General features: G+C 41.3%; 1 protein-coding gene and 1 long non-coding RNA gene across 2 annotated transcripts in view; both read right to left on the reverse strand.

The window, feature by feature from the left end:
• The window catches only part of LRMDA (leucine rich melanocyte differentiation associated), a 1,095,033-nt gene that overhangs the window by 673,991 nt on the left and 397,659 nt on the right, over positions 1–23,383 (reverse strand). The gene's annotated exons all lie outside the window — the stretch shown is intronic.
• Positions 12,717–13,532, reverse strand: LOC309643228. The gene is made up of 2 exons (XR_014253639.1): positions 13,082–13,532; positions 12,717–13,048 (listed from the first exon to the last, which is right to left on the reverse strand). It is a non-coding gene; the product is annotated as an uncharacterized lncRNA (long non-coding RNA).

A 23,383-nucleotide genomic window follows, 5' to 3' on the forward strand; every position in this document is an offset into this window, starting at 1 on the left:
CTGCTTGCATGCCACACATGTTAATGTCCCATTGGCCAAGTCCAGAGTCACAGTGGAAGGAAACTACACTGAGGTGTGCATACCGGGAGGCATGGTTTACTTAGAGTCACCAAAGTAACAGTGTATCACAAGTAGCACTATTGCCCCCCAGAAGGAAGAAGACTGTTGTCAATATAATAACAAGCCCTGTTAATGTTTTTTTCTTTTTCCAGTCTCTCACTTTAATATTCAATGACTTCGTGTTTTGATGGTTGCTTAAGTGTTGAAGATTGGGGTTCAGTGTGAAAGTAGGGGTAGGCAGGGCAAGAAAGAGGAAGGACTACATAATTTATAAGCAAATAAAGCTCAAACTTTTGTTTTCTTTAATAACACAAAAACAGGATATAGCCACTGATAAGACAAGGGAACCTGTAGCCAGCCCCACCCTCCACTTGATTGTCTTAACTCCATACCGCACTCATTCTGCCTGGTGTTCACACTTAAAAGACCACCTGCACCCTTTTAAAGGACCAACGCTATACCTTTTTTCACTCAAGTGGGTGAAGACTTAAGGGGCCCCATAAATCTGGCTCCCCTAATTCTCCCCAGAGGGTACCGTATTAATATGACCCTCCTTCACTACAATAACCCCACGGGCTTGGTTAATATTTGTCAATTCTAGTCCACCTCTTGGGATTCATCAGCAATAAATAATCTGGATGGCATTTTCAATTTTATCAAAGCACATCCCATCTGATGTTCAGAACAGCCCTCTGAGGTAGGTGTATTAAAAAGGTGTAATACACCTTTTTAATAAATAAATTAAAGGTGTATTAACTTTATTGGACCAAAATAAAAACAAAGCCTGTACACATTAGTATGCAGTATCAGTCTTTGTGGTGTTTTATAATTAACAAAACGCTCCCTAATACAGTATTTCTATAAAGATTCCTTAAAACGATCCTGAGAGGTAGATGATAATATCCCTATTAATAGATGAGAGAGAGAAGTTAAACATTTACCCCAAAACCCAAAACTCAGTCACAGGCACCAGTCAGGATCCCAAGTCTACTCAATCTAACTTCTTCCCCACTGGGTAGAGGGTAAGTGATCTGAGGCCATGGAGCTTACAGCAGGATTAAAATTAGAACCTGTACCTTCTGATGGACGTCCCGCTGCTAAAAATCAAGCTGACTCTTATGCCTCAATTAGAGCCTGTGAGAACTATCTCAATGTTAGTGATAATATGGGCCACACAAGCAATAGTGGGCTTTGAGAGAAGAGCTAGAAATGCCATAATGGTCTAGCTTCCCAAGAACACAGGCAGCTAACATAGTCCTGCTCTGTTCATAGATCAGTGAACAGAATAGAGTCCAGTTATCGTCTAATTAGAAATTTTGTATGTGATAAAAACAGCATTTCAAAATAGTTAGCAAAATGGCCTAAAACAAATGGTTCTGGGTCAACTGGCTATCCATTTTGGGGGGGGAAATATATATATATATATTTGATCTCAACATGAGACCATTCATATGTATATCTCTATATAGATATAGATATTTATTTATTTCCAATGGATCAAGACCTCAAAGGTTTAAAATCAAAGTTTTAGAAGAAATACAGGAGAATATATTTATGACCTAAGGGTCAGGAAGGCCTGCAACAAGACAGAAAACAGCATAAAGGAAAGACTTGCTAATTTGACAACATCAAAATTAAAAACCTGTGTGTAATAAAAAGCACCATAAAGTTGAAAGGCAACAGACTGGAAGAAAACACTTGCAAAATGAGAGACTGAGGCCAAGTATACCTGAATATACAAAGGCTTACTAGAAATCATTAAGTAAGTAAAAGTCACACAAGCCAATAGGAAAATGGGCATGTGATATACATGGGCAATTCAAAACAGAAAAAAAACTAGACAATAAATATACAAAATGATTCTCAAACTTGGCAAGAAAATGAAAATCTTAAATGGCAATGAGATACGCTGTGTTATACCCAATAGATTGCAATAATTTTGAGAGTGTGCTAATACCAAATGTTGGCAGAAATGGGTCAAGTGGTACTTTCTACTAGTAGGAGTGAATACTGATAAATCACAATGGAGGTCAATTTTCTAGTATCCATTACAACTTAAAATATGCATACACTATGATTAAGCAATTCTACTTTTTAGAATACGCCCAAGAGAAACATTTGCACATGTACACAAAGAGGCCCATAACAAGGCCATTCATTAATGATGTGACAAGGAGAAATAACTAACAACCAAAATGCCCACAGAAAGTTAATGGTCTAATACACTTTGGCATATCTGCACTATGGAATACTGCACACAAGTCAAAAAGGGTGAGTATATCTCCATGCACTGATGGAAAAGATATCTAAGACATACCAACAAGTGAAAACAGAAAGCTACTGACCTTAGATAGTATCATAAAGTCTTAGTATGTGTACATATGCATCTATGCATGGGAGTGTATAAATTTACAGAAGAAAGATAAGTAAACATAGCAAACTCCTGATGTGATTACCTCTGGTGAAGAGAGTGGGTCAGGTTGAGGGTCAGCCAAAGAGAACTGAGCCTTAGCGGTTAGCACAGAGGATACTGTACTTGTGTAATTCAATAAATAAAAAGACACAGCAGAGCAACCTTCCCCCCCAAAACTCGCCAAAGCATGCGTAGTCTTCTTTGAAATTCATAAAACAAACCAAACGAACAAAAAAAGAAGAGGTTACAATGAAGCAGGATAAGAAGCAAAACAGTGTCAAGCAAGGATGGTGGTGTCAGCTGGCCCAAATCCTGGTCCCACCACTCTGAGGAGTGTGACCTGGTCAACGTCTTAGTCCTTTCAGGCTGTTATAACAAAATACTGTAAACTGTGTGGCTTATGAGCAAATTTACTTCTCACAGTTCTGGGGCTGGAAGTCTGAGATCAGGGCCCTCTTCTGGGTTGCAGACTTCTCTCTGTATCTTTGCACGGCAAAAGGGTCGAGGGAGCTCTCTAGGGCCTCTTCTATAAGGGCACTAATTCCGTTTATAAGGGCTCCACTCTCATGACCTAATGACCTCCCAAAGGGCCCACCTCCTAATACCACACCTTGGGGGTTAGGTTTCCACATCTGAATTTGTGGCGGGGACACAAACATCATAGTAGTCAAGTAAACATTGCTGCTACTCAGCACATGTTAAGTGCTATGCAAGGTATTAGCTAACTAAATTCAACAGGAATCCCGCTGAGGTCTAAGTTCAGTTGGAGGGCCTTATGCATTGCCAGACTGTTCTGTGATTATCAGTGGAAGGAGGAGGCGGAGGGAAGGTACCAGAAGCATCAGGAGTGGAAATGCACAGATAAGTTTTATCTTCTCCTACCAACGGCTCCTGCAAGCCACAAGCACCTCTGCAGCTGGCCCAGTGTGATCTGCACACAGCCATTTACTAAGATGAAGCAGAGTCCCCACTGGGTGCCCGCCTCTCCTGAGTGGACAGAGGGGCCAAGGCACTGTCAGCGGGCAGGCACAGAGGGCCTCAGAGTTTGTGCCCCCCATGCCGCAAGGGGGTTGCCTGGAGCTGGTCACATCTGACAGCCAGGCCTGGCCGCTGGCACTCTGTAACCTTCTACAGACTTTGAGCCATCTGGGCTGGAAATCTTGAGGAAAATAAACACTTTTTTGCTCTAATTAAAAATGTGAAAGAAAACAGTAATCTCCACAAAGCCGCACGAATTGCTTTAAAAATGCCAATCCCCGTTGGACCAGTTAAACAGAGCTGTGTGTGCTCTCCTGTGACTTCAGAGAAAGAACAAGGTATTCATGAGCATCTCTGTAAAGACGTGTGAATCTCAGGACACGGCACGGCACTGTTCCCGTGGTCATTTTACTCCTGGGCTAGTGTTCAGGTGTGTGGGTGCCTCAGCTCTGCAAAAGCAGGAAAACCATGATCCCCCGTGTGTGCCCAGCCCGGTGCAGCTCGCAGGGCTCCTTTCCACGTATGGCCCCACTTAACTCCTACTACAATCTTTTTATCGCCATTTCACAGATGAAGAGACAGAGGCTTCAAGACCAATAGATTATTTTCACCAACATATTACATTTGAAAGGCAAAGCCATGTACTGCACCTCTTCCTGCTCCTTTTGCTACAGATGATAAATCCATCATTTGTTTTGCCTGAAAAGCAAATTCAGCATCTCTCTCTTATGTGGCTTTCATTTTCATCTCTTTGTAGTGGGCATTCCAAGAGGCTCAGGGAGAGGGTCTTTCTTCACATTCTTTTTTTCACACAAAAGTGGCAGGGAATGATTCTCTCTCTCCTTCTCTCTCCCATTCTCTCTCTCTCTCTCTCTCTCTCTCTCTCTCTCTCTGTGTGTGTGTGTGTCACACTGGGGCTGATGCTGACTTAACTGGTTGCATCAAAGTCAGGTTCAGAAGCATGGCAAAGTCTCTGCCCCCTCCACCAGGGTTCTGGGCTTATTTTGAGGAAGAAAGGAGGACAAATGTTTTATCCTCCACCTATCTATCTGCCCGGGAATTTGCTAGGTTCTTTACATGTTGTTTTATTTAATCCTCAGCACACGTCTGTGAGGGATATACAATGATCCTCATTTCATAGATAAAGAAAAAGAGGCTCAGAGAACTTAAGTAGCCCAAGGTCACACGCTAAGGGACAAATTCAATGTTTGCCTCTTTCCAAAGCCTTGATTATGTCAATATGCCACTGCCCCTACGGGGCTGGGGCAACACATATAAAAATTCCTTTCAAGTATCACGTATAGGGTGGTCATCCAAATCTCGGTACTTTTGAGAATCAAAGGGAGGAGGGGATCACAATTAATAATTATATCAGAAAAACAGGCATAACTTGAGACTTTCCCAGGGAAACGAGGACATACAGTCACCTTGATTATGTGCCACACAAGGGAACATCACCCAAGAAAAAGATGGATGCTCTAAAACCCATAAACTGTGAGCAAGAAATGTTTCATTCCAGGAGGACACAGTCGTACAGATGGTCAGGACCTAGCTTATCCTCTAAAAACCTCAGAAACAGAAGGAAATCCAACAAATACTACTAACTCAGATGAACTCCTCTCCCACTCTTACTGTGTCTCCAACAATCCACCAATCTTTATGGCAACCCCCGTTACATAACCAGCACTCCAAAATCAAAGCCAAGCAAAAAGAGGACCAAGAAAGACACACCAGGAGATCAACTCCAGGACAGATCACCACGAAGGTCTTGCTCTGCCCTGGAGCACAGAACACCGTCAGGAGCCTCCTGGATTTCCGGAAGCAGCTAGCGAAGACCGTAAGCTGTATTTTCTTCCATGACCCCTCTCCTACAACAAGCAGAACTCCACCATTGTGGGAGGAAGTTGCCAAGAGCCAGGGAGGCTCAGCACTGGGGATGAGGCAGTTGTGGAGGTGTCCAGGGGATTCGGACAGCCTCCCACCCCAAGGGTGTGGAATGGCCCATGGAACCACCGTGAAACTACAGACTTGGCTGCTTTCAAAGACACAATCCAGGGACCTCCCTGGTGGCGCACTGGTCAAGAATCTGCCTGCCAGTGCACGGGACACGGGTTCGAGCCCTGGTCCGGGAAGATCCCACGTGCCGCGGAGCAACTAAGCCCGTATGCCACAACGACTGAGCCCGCGTGCCACAACTACTGAAGCCCGCGTGCCTAGAGCCCGTGCTCCGCGACAAGAGAAGCCACCACAATGAGAAGCCCGCGCACCACAACAAAGAGTAGCCCCCGCTCGCTGCAACTAGAGAAAGCCTGCGCGCAGCAACAAAGACCCAACGCAGCCAAAATAAATAAATAAAATTGATTCTTTAAAAAAAAATGTAAAAAAAAACAAAACCAAAAACAAAGATACAACCCAGAACATCTTTGCATTTAGGATTCAATATCCCAGGGAATAATTGCTCCTTTCTACCTCATGACATAATGCTCATTTATACATCAGTAAGTTTAGTTTTCAGAACAGGCTATTCAAATTCACAAATGATCTAGTGGCAACTAACCCCAACGTCAGAACCCACTCACATAGGACAATTTACACCACTCACTTTAATACTAGGTTGTTCTTTCAGCTATATGGGAACACATACACACACCCCTTCTTTGCACGGATGATTCAAAACAGGCTAGGACACCCAAATAATCACAACACAAAGAAGTAACAGAATGTGCTTCCACATATAACCCAGGAGATAATTTTCATTTTCCAGGGCTAGTATTTACCTGTAGTGCACTGGCCCCCAGGCAAATCTGGCAGGCCTGCAGCAGATGGTAAGAAGTTGACAAAAAGAGAAAAGAAAGAATGGTTTTTCCTTTAAAACTCTATCCCGACCCCACCACCACACTGAAGCTATAGTTTGTGTATGTACCCCGACGGTACCCTGACTAGCACCCAAGGTCCCAAGAGCTACCTCCTTTTGAAGCCTATCTTCACCCCCATAAAACTGCCATCCTTGTCTCCACAGAGGCCAACAAAAAAAAATCACACACACTCGATGGGAAGCAGAGAATTTCCTGGAGAGCTCTGTCCAGATTCACTAACGATCCAGGGTCACATGGCAAAGCTGGACCAAATTTTGAGACCAACCCCTCGGAGAGAACTGGTCTCATCTTCAGAACTTCACGTATGACAGGTAGTGGTCCAAAATGAAATTCATTTACAACATTTCCTACGATGCAATTTACCTCTTTTCTGCAGAACATTGCTTTTTTTCAATGTCTGTTGCAAAATAGGTTCCTAAATGAATATCATTTCCCACCCACTTTTTAGCAAAAATTAGGTGTCATTTCACACCTCATATATGCAGACTACAATGACTCTTAAAATTAACCTGAGAAGTCAAAGTTTTCCATCCCTGTTTTTTCCCCAATTTTAAAAATCTTGTTTTCCACTGAAATCATGTGACGTTTGGCTTCTCTGACCTGGCTGGAAGTTGAGTTGAGACAAGATGATAAAATGACCTGGGGCCTAGCGCCAGCCTCCTGGCCCCTGCCATAGAAAACCATTCCAACAATGCCTGGCCCTGATGGGGTCTGGGTCGTGTAATAAGGACTGTGGGGATATCTTTTCTAGGGAGGGGATAGGTAACTTCCCATTCCACTTCGGCCCTTTCTAAGGCCCTTCCTAAGGCCACTTCCACGGATCTCCACCGAAGGGGACCGTCTTCGTTTCCCGAAGCCGTGCTACAAAGGTGGATTACTTAAGAAACAATTAGGTGCGTACACAAAGCAATTTGCAGGCAGCCGTGCTCCTTCAGCTTCCTAAGTGAAGGGCCTTTCAAGGCTGATTTATAACACTGTCGTCTTCAGAAGGCAAAATAATTAATAGGAGCATGGACTTCTAATTTCAGTGACTTCCAGAGAAAGTGGATTTCATTTGATTTATGACGGCCGGTGACTTTGCATTTTATCAGTTCATTCACTCATTATTTATGCTGATGGCCAATTTCAATGGGTCGCTATCATCTAACTCGCTACTAATCAAAGAGAATTAGGGTTCACTGCATTATTTAGAAGTCGCTAATTTATCTTCAGAACAAGTAGTGAGAAGAGTTTGGTGCCTTCCACCAGAAAAAAAAAACAAAAACAAAAAAACTGAACAGCTGGCTAAAGCCAGAAAATTTGGTCAGCGTTATAAATGAGTTTTATCAGGGGTATTGCAAGTTGATGTTTTGAGTTGGAAGGAGAGAAGGAAGGAAAGAATGAAAAAGAAAAGCCAGCAGGAAAAACCAAACAGAATAAGGCTTAAAAATGACAATAAACCCTGTTACCACTGTGGTCTGGGCAGCCTCAGTATCACAAACGGCTGATCTAGCCCTATAACCCTGGGATTTGAGCATCTATGTAATCTTAGTATTAAAATATCCCAGCACCCTTCAGTTTAGTTCAATAAACAAGTACATTTGCACTGAAATAACTAGAGTTCCCTTGTTTCTCATTTTAAAGTCATTTTAGTATGTTCTAGACACAAGATAATGGATCACATTTAAACATGAGAAAATTAAGTCCCATCAGCAACTAATAATACCCAATCATATTCAATCATGTTGAACAACAACCTCTACCAAAATGATCTTCTCCTAGGCGAGGTTAGGAAAATAACAACAACAATTAAAAAAAAAAAAAAAGCTATTATGTTACTTTCCGAAAGATCCAACTTTAAAATACTTCTGTGTTATTTCCCATAAAGTGATACAGTCTCTCCTGTTCATACTTCCAGACCCTTGCACGCTCTGGCCAGAATACCCCTCTCTCAATGCTTACCAAGTGAATTCCATCATTTTTCAAACTTCAATTTATCAAGTTTATCTAGATACCTTTTCTCTGCCTTCCAAACCCCTGCAACTCCCCTGATTCTAGTCCTAAATGACCTTATTCCTCCAGTGGATTATAAGCTCCATGAGAGCAGGAACTGAGTGATTTCTTAGCTGCTAAACCCCAGGACCCAAGTCACTGCTGCATCAATATTGTTGAATATGTGGTTGCTTTGACTTTGATGTTTTCTATATCATTCCACAGTCATTTGGTCCCAAGTTTCCCTTTAGGAAAACTAGATGGTGTTACCGGGATAACAAGAAAAGACTTGTTTGTCTTACTCTCCCAGTATTTCTTGGCAGCTTAAAAAACCAAGGAGGAGAAAAAAAGTAGAAAATGGCATCAAGTTTTGAACGCTTTTAAGTTTGAATGGGAATAACCAACTCTTGAAGCTAATGAGGGCTTCACTAGCTTGTTGGGACAGCTCCAACACACCCCAATGGGACTATGAAACTCCTAAAATAAAAGACTCCATCAATGGCAACTTTCATAATAATCCCACTATACCTTTTTATCTCAAATAAGATGCAAAAATGGCTACAGACTAATATAAATATAATCTGCAGATGAGTTTTTAATCTTTTTTTATTCCCAAGCCAAACACTCTTTTCTATCTTATCCCTATCTAGTTTATGTCTGGCCTGATGCCCGACTGTCAAGGTGCTCATATAATAAATACGGCCTTATTAAACTGGATAGAGTAACCGTGCTGGGTTATGGGAGTTTCTTTAATATGAAAATACCATGTTTATCATATTAATGATCTAAAATAAAGTCTGGGAGTCCAGCATTTATTTCCATCCCATTTCACAATTTATATGCTACCACGAGTAAAGTAAGACTCATGAACCACAGACCAGTTTACCTTCACACCGTCATCAATTGCTTTCACCTTTGCCTACAGACCCAGCAAACAGCATTCTCCTATAACTAACACTGAAATGAGTGGTCATACCCAAACTGACACTGTTCATTTCCAATATTGCTTTCCTGCTTTACACAGGTTTTTACTCAATAGAACTGTTTAGGGCTTTCTGAAGGCCCATGGACTACCAAGAAGTCGTCAGGTATCAGTTAGGGTCAAAACTAGAAAATAGGAACTGCTTCTAATATTTACAACAGAAGGAATTTAATGCAGGGAACTGGATATACAAATGATGGAGAAGCCACAGCAAGAAACCTCTCCTGCTTTCAGGATGTTTTTGACTCTTTTTGTCAAGAGACAAAGAAAGGACTAGGACAAGGTCAGCAACTAAAGCCAGAATCCTGGCAGGCCTTATCCTATAGCAATCAGGGCTACAGCGGAGACTCAGCCCCCGACAGCGAAGCCGCCAGAGGCGGAGTGGGACATGGGACGGAGAGAGATACCCTGGCTTATCGCTTCCTCCTGCCTTCCAGTCTCCTGCCAGGACCTCCCATTGGTCAAACCCAAAAGGAAGCCAGCTGATGAGAAAGCTTGGGAAATGCTCCTATGACAGCCTCCTTGTGGCAGAGAGCAAAACAGGACAAGGGCAAGGATGGCTCTGAGGGCAAAATGAGCCACATCTCTTTCCCAAAGAGAAGACGTACGAGACAGATGAAACTGAAGCAGAAGAGAGATGCAAGCTGTTGTCCTTCCCTGCTTTCACCTTTCCTCCCCAGTGAGTATCTAAAGTCTGAGTACACAAGATAATCAGAGAGGCATTAAGGGAACAACTCTAGTGGGTAAAATTACAATTTCATTCTGGGGTATCATGAAGATTTATGAGCCTAGTTCGCCTTTGGAATTTGGAAGTAAGTTTGGAAGGCAGATGTGTATGAAAATCCATGAAGAAGAAAGCAAGAGATGAGGTAGGTAGGCCTGGAGGCCTAATGCTGGGTCCCATCAGTGGGCCTCAGCAGAGCACAGAGGCATGTTTGTAGGCCGGCTGAATTAACAGTGGCCTTGGGGCAATTCTCGGGCAGGCCAGTAGTTAGGAATCCTAGCTTCCACTGCAGGGGGCACAGGTTCGATCCCTGCTCAGGGAACTAGGATCCCACATGCCGCCCAGTGAGGCCAAAAAACAAACAAACAAACAAAAACAGTGACCTTGGATAGAAAGCTGCTAATGTAGCTGGTGAAGTAACGGGGTTCCCCTCCACTCCCCCAAAGAAAACCCACACTCTACTTCAGTGGTGTGTTATGAAAACCGGAACTGCCCCACCAGCAGCCAGAAGGTGCAAAAGGCCCACCAAGTGGATCAAGGGCTGCAACGACCAAGGCCTAAGACCTACCTCCTCTAGGAAGCCTTCCCTGCCTACTCCCTGCCTATAATAATATCTACTGCAAATCAGCTAAAATTACATCTTTTTGACTAGATTCTAAGACACTTCGAGGATAGGGACCAGCATGTACTTTGGATTTTTTGCTGTTGTTTTTATTGTGGTAAAAACATATAGCATTACATTTATCACCTTAACCACTTAAATGCACAGTTCGGCAGTGCTAAGTATATTCACATAGTTGTGCAACAGGTCTCTAGAACGTTTTCATCTTGCAAAACTGAAAGTCTATAGCCACTAAACACAAATTCCCTTTCCCTTCTTTCCCCTTGCTCCATCCTTGACAAACACCTTTCCACTTTCTGTTTCTATTATTTTAGCTACTTTAGATACTTCGTGTGAGTAAAATAATATAATACTTGGCCTTTTGTGACTGACTTATTTCACTGAGATTAATGTCTTCAAGGTTCATGCACATTGTAGAATGTGACAGTATTGCTTTCTTGTTTAATGCCACATAATATTCCACTGTGTGTATATACCACATTTTCTTTATCCATTCATCTGGTCACGGACACGTGTGATACTTTCACCTCTTGGGTGAATAGTGTGAATAATCCTGCAATTAACATGTATGTGTCAAGTTCTCTCTCTTCAAGATGTGCTTTGAATTCATATATATATGAATATACCCAGGAGTAGGGTTGCTGAATAACATGGTAATTATGTTTCCTATTTAAGGAAGCTCCATACTGTTTCCCATAATGGCTGCACCATTTTACCTTCCCAGCAACAGTGCAAGCAATTGGAACAAGGGTCCCAATTTCTCTATATCCTCACCAATACATGTTATTTTCTGTTCTTTTGATAGTGACCATCCTAATGGGTATGAGGTAATATCTCAATGTGATTTTAATTTGCATTTATCTTATGATTAGTAAGGATGAGCATCTTATACGTTTGTCGGTCATTTGTGTACCTTCTTTGCAAAATGTCTATTCAAATAATTTGCCCATTTTTAAATCAGGTTTTCTGTTATTGGTTAGTTTTAGGAGTTCCTTATATACTGTGACTATTAATCCCTCATCAGACACATGGTTTGTAAATATTTTCTCCCATTCTGTTGCCTTTTCACTCTGTTGGCTGTTTCCTTTGATGTCAAGTTTTTAAGTCTAATGTAGTTGCATTTGTCTATTTTTGCTTTTGTCGCCTATGCTTTTGGTATCATATACTAAGCAATCATTGCCAAATCCACTGTCCTGATGCTTTTCCCCTATGCTTCCTTCTAAGAATTTTATAGTTTTAGGTCTTACATTCAGGTCCTGAGTTCATCTTGAATTTTTGTGTAAAATAAGCACCGAATTTCATTCTCTTGCATACGTATATCCAGTTCTGCCAACACCATGTGTTGAAAAGACTGTCCTTTCCCCATTGTGTAACTTGACACCCTTGTCAAAGATAATTTGATCTTCTACACAGGGTATATTTCTGGGCTGTCAGTTCTGTTCATTGGTCTGTATGTCTGTCTTTAAGCCAGTATCACACTGTCTTGATTACTACTGCTTTGTAGTATGTTTTGAAATCAGGAACTATGAGGTTGCCAACTTTGTTCTTTTTCAAAATTGGTTTGGCTATTCTGGGTTCCTGAGATTCCACATGAATTTTAGGATGATTCTTTCTATTTGTGGAAAAATGTCATTGGGATTTTGATAGGGATTACCCTGAATCTGCAGATTGCTTTGGGAAATATGGACATCTCAATAATAAGTCTTCTCGGTGCTTTGCGACGACCTAGAGGGGTGGGATAGGGAGGGTGGGAGGGAGGCTCAAGAGGGAGGGGATATGGGGATATATGCATATGTATAGCTGATTCACTTTGTTATACAGCAGAAACTAACACACCATTGTAAAGCAATTATACTCCAATAAAGATATATTAAAAAATAATAAGTCTTCTAATCCAGCAACACAGGATGGCTTTCTATTTATTTATGTCTTCTTTGATTTCTTTTAGCAATGTTTTGTAGTTTTCAGTGTACAAGTCTTTCAACTCCTTGGCTAAGTTTATTCCTAAGCATGTTATTCTTTTTGACGCCATTGTCAATGAGATTGCTCTCTTTTTCTTTTCTTTTTTTTTTTTGCAGCTGCTGCTGCTGTTGTTTTATTTGTTTTTGCCTCCTTTCCACGCTTGACGTAGTACTTTTCACATAACATTCCATCATCAAGAAATATCTGTAGAATGAATGAAAGACTGACTGAATGAATTTTGTCTCCAATTAACCTAAAAGGGAATGTTAAGAGGGTTGAGGCTGCCTCTTTCTTTCCAACCGTAAGACCACCTTGGCCAGTTCCTTTCAATGACATTAGTACTGATAATAAAGACCTTTTAGCCTCAAGCCTCAACTTAACTTGTGTTGATAAAGACAATTTTACCAAATGCAATGAAAACAAGACAAGCCTATGCTTTTCTCATCATCTGAATGTTTGCCTTTTTTTGTTGTTGTTGTTTCTGAATGTTTGCCTTTTATTTGAGACGTGCTCATTATTCACTTTACCTAATTAAGCCCCTCTTTCCCTTTAATTATTGAGTGGTTGGTATGAATTCACTCAGTAAGCTGGGTGGAATCTGTATCTTGCTGAGTTTAAGGAGAGAATCTCCCACACAAAACAAATAAACAAAAACAATAAACAAATAGCAGCGGCAGCAGCAGCATTACTCATGAAATAAATGCATTACTTCTTATTTAGAAAGCACTCATGGCATTCTCATACCGGCATCTCCATGGAACTCTTCACAGTCCTGGCTTTGAGATTCTAAGGAATAAATTCCTTAAGCAGAGCAACAAGGTAAGCAGTAGCAGCAATGCCATGAAACTTTGGGGGGCTAGGTCCCCAAACTGTGACTGCATGCCCTGAAATGCTAGGGGAAATTCACTAGACAGATGAAGAGAAGTTATAAGCGCTAACATTCTGCTCTTACCGTTTTCTCCTATTTCCAACTTCTTCCCTCTCTGCCCCCACGTGGTTCTTTTATTTATGGAAAATGCAAGAGGGCCCTTTCCTGTTTCTTCTTCTCTCCATCTAAGAGACATGAAATTCAACAAAATAGATCTCCCAGTGACACGGTTTCAAAAAAATGTAGACATGCAGGGGACCCACAATCAAGAACTCAAAATCAATAGATAGCTAGTGGGAAGCAACCGCATAGCACAGGGAGATCAGCTCGGTGCTTTGTGACCACCTAGAGGGGTGGGATAGGGAGGGTGGGAGGGAGGGAGATGCAAGAGGGAAGAGATATGGGAACATATGTATAACTGATTCACTTTGTTATAAAACAGAAACTAACACACCATTGTAAAGCAATTATACTCCAATAAGGATGTTAAAAAAAAAAAAGAACTCAAAATCAGAGAAAAAGCTCCATTGATGGCCTGAGTCCAGACTAAGATGGTCTCAAAGCCTCTGACCTTTGCCGCTGCCTGGCATCATGGCCTTCTTAAAAAAAAAAGATGGAGATGCAAGAAAGATGCAAGAACATGGCCTTACGGCCACTATTACAAAATGCCTGACTTAGAGTAGGAAGTGCGGTGAGCTTGTCAAAGCAGATGAGAGGCTCGGAAGCCGGGGAATGCAGTTTTCGTTGCCGGCACATCATGACAGCCAGGCAAAAGCTGAAGAGTGGGAGTTTTTGAAACAAATGCCAGTTAAATGATCCATTCAGTTATACTTGATATGTCTGGTATAATATAGCTTGTTCCAGATGTCAAACAATATTGCCAAACCATGCTCACTAATGTGAAAACCACTGTTGCTGATAAGCCTAAGTGTTGTTGAATTTGTGCAACAGCCATCCATCTGCAAACAAAATATTGCATTTAAAAAAAAAAAAACAAAAAACCTGTGGCTCATAATTTAAGCCGACAAAGGGAATGACTGCAAAATGTAATTTATAAAAAGCAGTTTTCCCCTGAGAAACTTTTTTTTTCAAAACTCATATTTCACATGTACACATTTAAGTTATATTCAATTTTATACAAAAATTATAGTAATTGTCCTTCCCCTAACATGAATGTTATAATTATACTTTCAGCATTGCTGCGCTTCGACACGCAGCCAAAAGAAAAGTATGGTGTGTTCACAACCAACGCTGGAAGGAACAAATAGATTTGCAGCGTTTGACAGGACCCCTTTAAACATACAGCTCTAAAATATCCATTGTTCATAAAATTCATAAAGGGCTGTATATGTACACTCCAGCTCCCTTTTCCACTCGATATATATGAAAATGCATTTACTGTATGTCAAATGAAAAATGCAGTTTTCAAATGCATTGACAACAGGTGCTAGTTAAATGATCAGACGCTATTTGTTACCTAGGCCCTTACTCTCATTTGCGGCAAGATAAATTGCATTTTAGAAGAGTGGTGCGATCTAAGGGGTCTTGACATGTTTTTATTGATTTGCATAGGTTATATGCATGTATTCCTGTTTGTAGGCAAATAGTGCCACAAGTAAATTCAAGGCACTGTGCCTGTGTTTCAAGAAAATTGGAGTCATCACAGGGGAGCCAAGATGGAGTGAGCCTGGGTAAAAGAGACACATCCAGCCTGCTGGAATCTCAGAACCTCTATTAAGATTTATAGGCTGTAGGAGTCTTCTGGGTTTCAACATTATTCTTAGTAAACCCTTTCTGTCTTCTGTTGTTTATAAAAACTGGCAGCTTTAGCAAAGACAGAAGCTTAAGTTGTAGGTAGCACAATTTAACATAATAGTTCTCGCCTGTCCTCCAAATAGCCTAATGCTGATTTTGCAAAAGGAAAAGAGAAAAAGGGAAGAAAAGCCACATGAAACCACATTCCATAGGCTGTTGCTCTGACACGGATGGATCTGGCTGTCACTACAGAAAAGCATTGGTGAAACTTGATTATATTTCTAATGTCAAAATTTACTAACTTTTTAGACTCCTAGGTTCCATTTCTCATTTGATTTTTCGTTTTGTTATCTCAGCACCATCAGGCCCATCACAGAGAGTAATGCACCAATTTGCCCAGGGAGTCACTCACTCGGAAGGGACTTTTTCACCCACAGGGGCTTCTCCTTTCTGCCGCTGCCGTCGCCACTACCACAGCCAGGCCATGCTTCCCCTCCATCCAAGACTCACATGCCTCTCACCACCTCCCCTCTTCCTTCCACCTGCGCTCCCCACTTCCAGCCAGAGATGTCACCTCACCTTTTGAAGTCTGAACACTGACATGGTATGGGTGGCCTTAGGACATCCACTCTGCTATTGCCTTATTTTAAGTCTCGTGTTGCTATTCATCTTTCACCAATTTAACCATGACCACTATAGGATTCTCACCCTTAAAGATCTTATAGGGACCTTACAGTCCTCACGGTTCAACTGGTAAAACACATCAGTATCAACTCTTGATTTTCTACTTGAACTTCTATCTTGTTTGAACATCTATTTTACTTGAACTTCTATTTCTCATGGTGCCCACCACAGAGCCTTGCCCAGAGTTGGGGTCTGATACAAATATTTTAATGTGACATAATAACAAACACTGCCCCCGCATGGGGATTTACCCTTTTCCAAGTACTCTCCTACACATTTCCTCATCTGAATCTCACAGCTGAGGTGTACAATAATCATCATTATCATCTCACTTCCCCTCAGTTGAAGGAACTTGGCAAAGAAGCACAGGTGACTAGTCCAAGATTCATAACAGTTTAAGAAGGAATAGGCACCAGAACTCAGGACCTTCAGTCCAGTGCTTGAGCCCCTTCTATACACCATGCTCATCATGTGGCATATTTATCCTTCAGGATGGAACTCAAACCAGCTTCTTGTGTGAATCTTCTATAATAAAAGAGAAAATTTATTTGTCCACCCATTGATATGTATGTCCTTATTTCAGGAAACCGCAGGCATTGAGTTGAACACAGGAAGATATGTTTAGAGCTTATTTAGTAGTTAGTTCCATGATGGTCAATTATCACACCTAGTTCTTTCCTGAACTCATTCATCTCTTCCAAACACTTATAAAAGTCCATTTTTTTCCCCCAGGCGTTATACCAGGCCCAATAAAACAAAGATGAGTAAGACAGGCTCTCTGCCCCCAAAGAGCTTACAGTCTAGCGTTCTGCCCCCAAAGAGCTTACAGTCTAGCGTTCTGGCTTTCCAACACTTTGACCATGATCCACTATATTTGAGGTGGTGGCTCAGCTTGTGTATAGACACACACACAGCCCCCGGAAAAAAAGCTTCATAAAGCAACGTTTAACCTTACTATGTTCAATGCACTCTAATATTTTCTGCCTTATTTTATAAAATGTTTATGAAATGCTATTTGTAACCCTCTAAATTAATTTCGCCAACAAATAATTGATTTTGACCCACAGTTTGAAAACCACTCAGCTAGTGAGATTATAAAATGTCTTAGATCAGGAGTCGGCAAACACTTCCTATAGAGGGCCAGGTGTAAATATTTTAGGGTTTGTGGGCCAAGCAGTAAAATCAAGGATTTTATGTAGGCACAAACAAGAGAAAAAAATTTTTTCCACATAATTTTTATTGATGAAAATTCAAAATATTATAATAATAATTGAGTCTAATTTTTGTAACACAAGTTTAAATATCTGAGGAGTGGAATTTATCAATGGACACTGAAATCTGAATTTCATGTAAGTTTCACGTGTCACAAAATATTATTCTTCTTTTGATTTTTCCTACTATTTAAAAATGTAAAAACCATGTTTAGCTCATGGGCACATGAAAAGAGGCAGCAGGCCTTAGTTTGCCAACTTCTGAGTTGGAGCCAGACCAATTTTTATTGACAATCCTAAAATTTCAATTATTTTCTTGACAATACTGGGTATAGAGAATACCTTCAACTGGTGCTTGAGAGAGAGCCAGAGAAATGTATCTAAATAACTGAGAAACTTTCCAATTTAACCCTCCCAACAAACTATGAGTTTGGACCCATTATCTCTATCTTACCAAGGAAGAAACTCAGGCAGAGGTGTAACGGGACTTTGCCTAAAACCTTCCAAGGCCAAGGCCAATCCACCCATCTAAGCTGTGAGAGGGTTTAGCTGAGATGACCAAGGGGTGGCGAATGAGATCAGTTCTGGAACAACAAACCCTCACTCCTCCACAGGCACCAGCAGAGATTACCATGCATTCTAATAAACTCATTTTCTCTTACACCATGCAGGTTACCAAGGTTACCAAAAAGTGCCAAGGCCAACCCTACCTGCCTCTTGGCCATAACACTGATAACCTGCAGGGTGCTTGGATCTCCAAGTCCCTGAACAGTAATCACTTGGGCTGGAACTTAAGTGGCCACTGAACCTCATTCGCAGGTAAGTCTTTGGGTCGTAAAGGGAATTAAGTGGAACAAATCGCTCTATCTCAAGTCTCCAAGTACACTCCCTGTCTTCCGGTGCACTTGGCCAAGTGCCCACACAGCCAGAGGGGACAGCGGGGTTCTCAATGTTTGGGCAGCAGCATATGGCAAACACAGCCCATGACCCAGCCTCCCAAGATTGGCTTGAGTCTATGTTGTACGTATGTTCTTCCTGAGGGCAACTGTTCACACAGACAAAACACAGCATTCCAAACTTCAGGTTATATTTATGTTCAATAATAAACTGTAGGAAACCCAGGGCTACTCAAAGTTTCCAAGGACACATGTGCTACACTGAAGAGTTAGGGAGCCCAAGGAAGAAAGATGATTAAAATACACCCGCCATGTGAATGTGTTCTTTTGTCATGTTGGTAAGGCTTTAAGAACCAAGAGTGTTACCTCTAGAAAGAATGTGGACTCAATGTTAGCTAAAATAATGCTTCTCGACTTCAAACTCCATCTCCAGCACTGTGGTCTATGAACTCTACTGAACATGGTACCCAGAGCTACAGAGTATGTGAGCATCGTCACAAAGCCCTGGCAATGTTAGCATTTACAACGTAAACGGGTCCCTCTGATAGTAGAGGTATAGGTCTTTAACAAAAGCACACACAAATAAACACACTTAAACTCACCACACCAAATCAACGCATATGCAGACCACCAACAATGATCAACAAGTAAACGTACCAAGTTGAACACGTATGAGGTTCCCAGTAGATATTTTCTACTCTAAAATGACTTACTACAGAGTTCCTCACTCCTGCCTGAAGGTATTCAAGATCTTAACATTAAATGGTTTGTACAAAGAATGGAGCCACTGTAAAGTTGTACGTTATTTTATTCTTCATAGTTCATTAGTAGCAAAATAAAGCAGTATCTTGTCCCTAGCTCTGTATTAGACTTTCATTGCTCTGTATTGCTTTTGTTTGTTTTTTTACCCTATCTAGTCTGGTCTGAAAATAAATACAGACACACATACACACACACACCATACACATACACAGCGACAACAGACATAGCTTCATGGGCCCAATATCGCTGGCACTAAACGTGAAGCTTGAAGCCAATATGCCACAAGAATTTAAGTATATAAAGACAACTCCTAGTGAAAACTCTACAAGGAGAACTCACTGGTCAGTTAATCATAAAACAGCATTAATAATTATCATACAGTGCTTTTTAGAATTCACAAAATGCTTTTACTTGGACCAACCCCAGAAAGAAGGCATTACTCTCTTCATTTAATAGAATGGGAAAATGAGGTTACAAAAAGAAAGGGCTCCCTACTGTTTGGTGGTAGAGGGGCTGAGGGATTAAGGTCAACAGCCTCGACAATGCACAGAGGTAGAGGAAGACCTGTAAGCACATGTGGGCCAAGATCTATGCTCTCAAAGGCCTGGAAAGTAAAAGGGAAGAAAAGGAAGGGCAAGAAGCGGAATTGGATGATACAGGTAGAGGTGAAAAAATCTGGCCACAACAACAAACAACAAAACGGTTCTGTCCAACTGACTTCAGGAAACAAATTGTAATTCATCACTGCAAAAGTTGGATACATCTGAAGGAAGTATAACTGGCAAATATCAAAGTCAAAAGCCATAAAGCTTTTCACTCTCCAGCAGATCTGGACAATCTTCTAGGTAGCAGGGCCGGGTGATGGGGCAGACAGGGTTTCTGCAGGATGAGTGAAAGGGAAAAATAAGAGAGGTCCTCCACTCCGGCTATAGCCCCAAAGCTGGTATCACGTTACGGGCACACAGATTTGATGTGTCTAGATACCCTCCCCATCCTCACACGCCCATACTGCCATAGAAAAAGAAAGGTGTTCAGCAGAATCACAGCACATGCACTTTGTTTGTGCTTATTAAATAAAAAGAAAGGATCACCTTCAACGATATTAATGATAGACCGGTGGATGAAGGATGCCTGTGAAAATTCACAACATCTGTTTGCTCCACTCTCTTCTCAGCATGCTGCACCTATTCCTCATGCTTAATGATGCTCAGCCACTCTGCAAGTTTTACGAACAAATGTGTGTTTAGCCACATTCATCATTCTGAATGAGCGTTCTTGATGAAGCCTCCACTGGCCTGTTTCGCTCTCTCTGCTACACTTTAACAAATGACAACTGCTCTGCGTATTTTTCATTTGTTAAAAATAAAAAGCCAAATGAAGGATAGGCCTGGAGGATATTTTTCCCCCTTCCCTTTGACTCCCCCGGAAATTTCAGCACACCACCCGTTGTATTTCTACACTCACCAGCCGTGGCCCTGAAGAGGGCATGCTGGGAGACCTTGCCTAGAATCTTCGGTGTCGAGTACCATTGGCTGTGGCCCACCTACAGAATCCTGTCTTAGCAATGGATTTCCTCTCCTTTCTCTAATCACCTACCACTCTTGGAATCTCTATCACACAGCATGGTATTTAAATACGTGCCTTCACTCTTCGCTGGGCAAGACTTTCAACCAATAAGTTGTCAAGAAATTAGGAACTGCTCTTTGTGTTACCAAGAATGTTTAAAACATATTAGATCAGCGCGTAGGAAACAAATACTCGTTAAATTGAGCAGTAGTATTTCTCTCCAGTTCTCCAGAAGAGAGCCAAGATGCTTGCTTAGTTTTGATAAACAAGGTGATGTTTAGGTTATCACAAACTCAGAGACTTCAGCTAAACCGAGAGACTCAACTTTTTCATCCCAGAAAAACCTGAACTCATCATTTGAATGAGCCGCAGAAATCAGGCCAAGCTGGCTAAATCCAAGAGTCCAAAATAACAAAGGTATTATAATATGTCACGGAGTAATCTTTCAGAATTTATTTTCAAGTGATTGTTTTTATTCCTATCATTTAATCAGAAGTATGAAAAGCAAAAGCAAAAACAAAAACAAGGAGAAAGATTTCCTCTGTATTAAATATTCAGGATCACTGGGAATCAGTTTAAATTCCATTTAAACTGATAAGACAATACATTTTTCTCTGTATTTGCAATGCTGAATACTGTATTAGTATTTGTATTGCATCTGACTCAGCCTGCACTGCACCAACACTTTACAAATGAAATAATCATATTACATATTCCATAAAGCCACACTATCCTATCGCCAGTTTTTTTTTATGTAAATTTATGTATTCTTATTTTTGGCTACGTTGGGTCTTCGTTGCTGCACACGGGCCTTCTCCAGTTGCAGAGAGCAGGGGCTACTCTTCGTTGTGGTGCACGGGGTTCTCTTGTTGTGGAGCATGGGCTCTAGGTTTGTGGGCTTCAGTGGTTGTGGCTTATGGGCTCAGTAGTTGTGGCTCGTGGGCTTAGTTGCTCCGCGACATGTGGTATCTTCCCAGACCGGGGCTCGAACCCACATCCCCTGCATTGGCAGGCAGATTCTTAACCACTGCGCCACCAGGGAAGCCCAGTATCACCAGTTTTAACCACAGTGATTTCTGGTTTTTCCCTCTCCTGATAATGTTATAAACATTTGAAAAGGAAAATGTTTCAGTCATCAAATTTTGTTGCTTCTCCTTCTCTTAACCTTCTTTAAAATGCCCCATTAGTGACTGTGGTTTTTTATATACTTCATTAACTGAATTGTTAATACAGTTCCATCTAGTTGGGAGAAAAATCTTCTGAGATCAGGGGACTTCCCTGGTGGCACAAGTGGTTAAGAATCTGCCTGCCAGTGCAGGGGACACGGGTTCAAGCCCTGGTCCGGGAAGATCCCACATGCCATGGAGCAACTAAGCCCGTGCGCCACAACTACTGAGTCTGCGCTCTAGAGTCCGCGAGCCACAGCTACTGAGCCCGTGTGCCACAACTACTGAAGCCCGCGCACCTAGAGCCCATGCTCCGCAACAAGAGAAGCCACCGCAATGAGAAGCCAGAGCACTGCAACGAGGAGTAGCCCCCGCTCGCCGCAACTAGAGAAAGCTCGCGCGCAACAACAAAGACCCAACGCAGCCAAAATTAAATAAATAAAAATAATTAAATTTTTTTAAAAAATAGCTTTTAGGACATATCTACTCAACAACAAAGAAGCTAAATCTTAGCAGACACAGTGAAGAACTGTTAAAAGCATAAATCAAGAACTCTTAACCAGAATCCATCAACATTACACAAGTATTTATAAGGTCCTACTCCACAGGTTCCCTGAGGACCACAGTCCACCATGGAGCCTTGGAATTCCTGAGCCCTCAAATCCATACTTGCCACAAACTTGGTTGGAGACAGAATAAAAAACATACATTAAAAACAGGTGTAAATTAATCTTCAATTGTGCTGCTTTTTGTCCACTCCGTTTTGTTTTATAAGCAACCAACATTAAAGATGTAACTACTGTCACGTAGGCAAACAGGAATGAAAATGACTGACATTTTAAAAAGACCTTCAAAGCTGCAAGTGTCGGCTGCAAATATCCTTCAAGGATCCACTCAAATTCAACCTCCTCCATAAAGATCTCCCTAACTACCCAAGCCCACGGGCACCATCCTCTTCTCAAACACAGGCAGAGTGCCCATCTGTGCCACACAATTCAACCCCACCCAGCACTCCTGCTCACTGACATTTTGTTATGTCTTCTCTTCAATGATGATAGGATCTTACTAAGACCTGGGATCCCATGTTAGACTTCTCTTATATCTCCCATTTTATCTATACTCAGCACTCTCGGAACCCTAAGTTATCTCCATATCAATATTGATATCAATATCAGTATATATCAATATAGATACCCATTTATTGTATCTTACATATTCAATAAGTTTATGCCTAAGTGTGAGGTAGATCTTTATTCTATTCATTCTTTCAACACACGTTAATTAAGCCCCTTCTCCTGCTTGAGATACTATGAGAGATACAAAGACAAATGAATTCATCTTTGATACTATAATGTGCCTGAGAGGAAAACATATGTTTAATACCTACTGTGACCAATGCCATTCAAAAATTAAAGACTGGAAATACTATAGGAGTTTAAGAAAAAAAAAAAAAGGATCATGTGGAGAGAGAAGAAATAAGAGGCTCCATCTACAAGCATAGCATCTGAGCCAATCCTTGAAGGACAGGGAAGATTGTCAGCATGTGAAGATATGGGCACAAATTTCCAGGCAGAGGAAGTAACACAAGAAAAATTATGAAGCCTCAAAGGTGAGGTCATCCTCTGAAAGGGGAAGAGAAAACTCCTCTTTTTAAAAACACAAGATTTAACCCAGGCTTACAGAAGAGTTTAGAAAATCCTATGGCCTTACCGAAGGGACCGCATTCAAATTCTCATCATCATACTTCTTGTCCTTTAGAAACAAGAGAAATGTTGCCTATGAGTTCCCAGCGGCACAGAGTCCCAGAGGACAAGGAGAAAAATAAATTTCCTCTTCTGAATTCTCCTAGATTCAGTGCTTAAACTTCATGACCTGATTTCTTTGAGG

The sequence above is a fragment of the Balaenoptera physalus genome (assembly GCF_965194825.1).
Source record: "Balaenoptera physalus genome assembly, chromosome: 14".
NCBI classification, from domain to species: domain Eukaryota; kingdom Metazoa; phylum Chordata; class Mammalia; order Artiodactyla; family Balaenopteridae; genus Balaenoptera; species Balaenoptera physalus.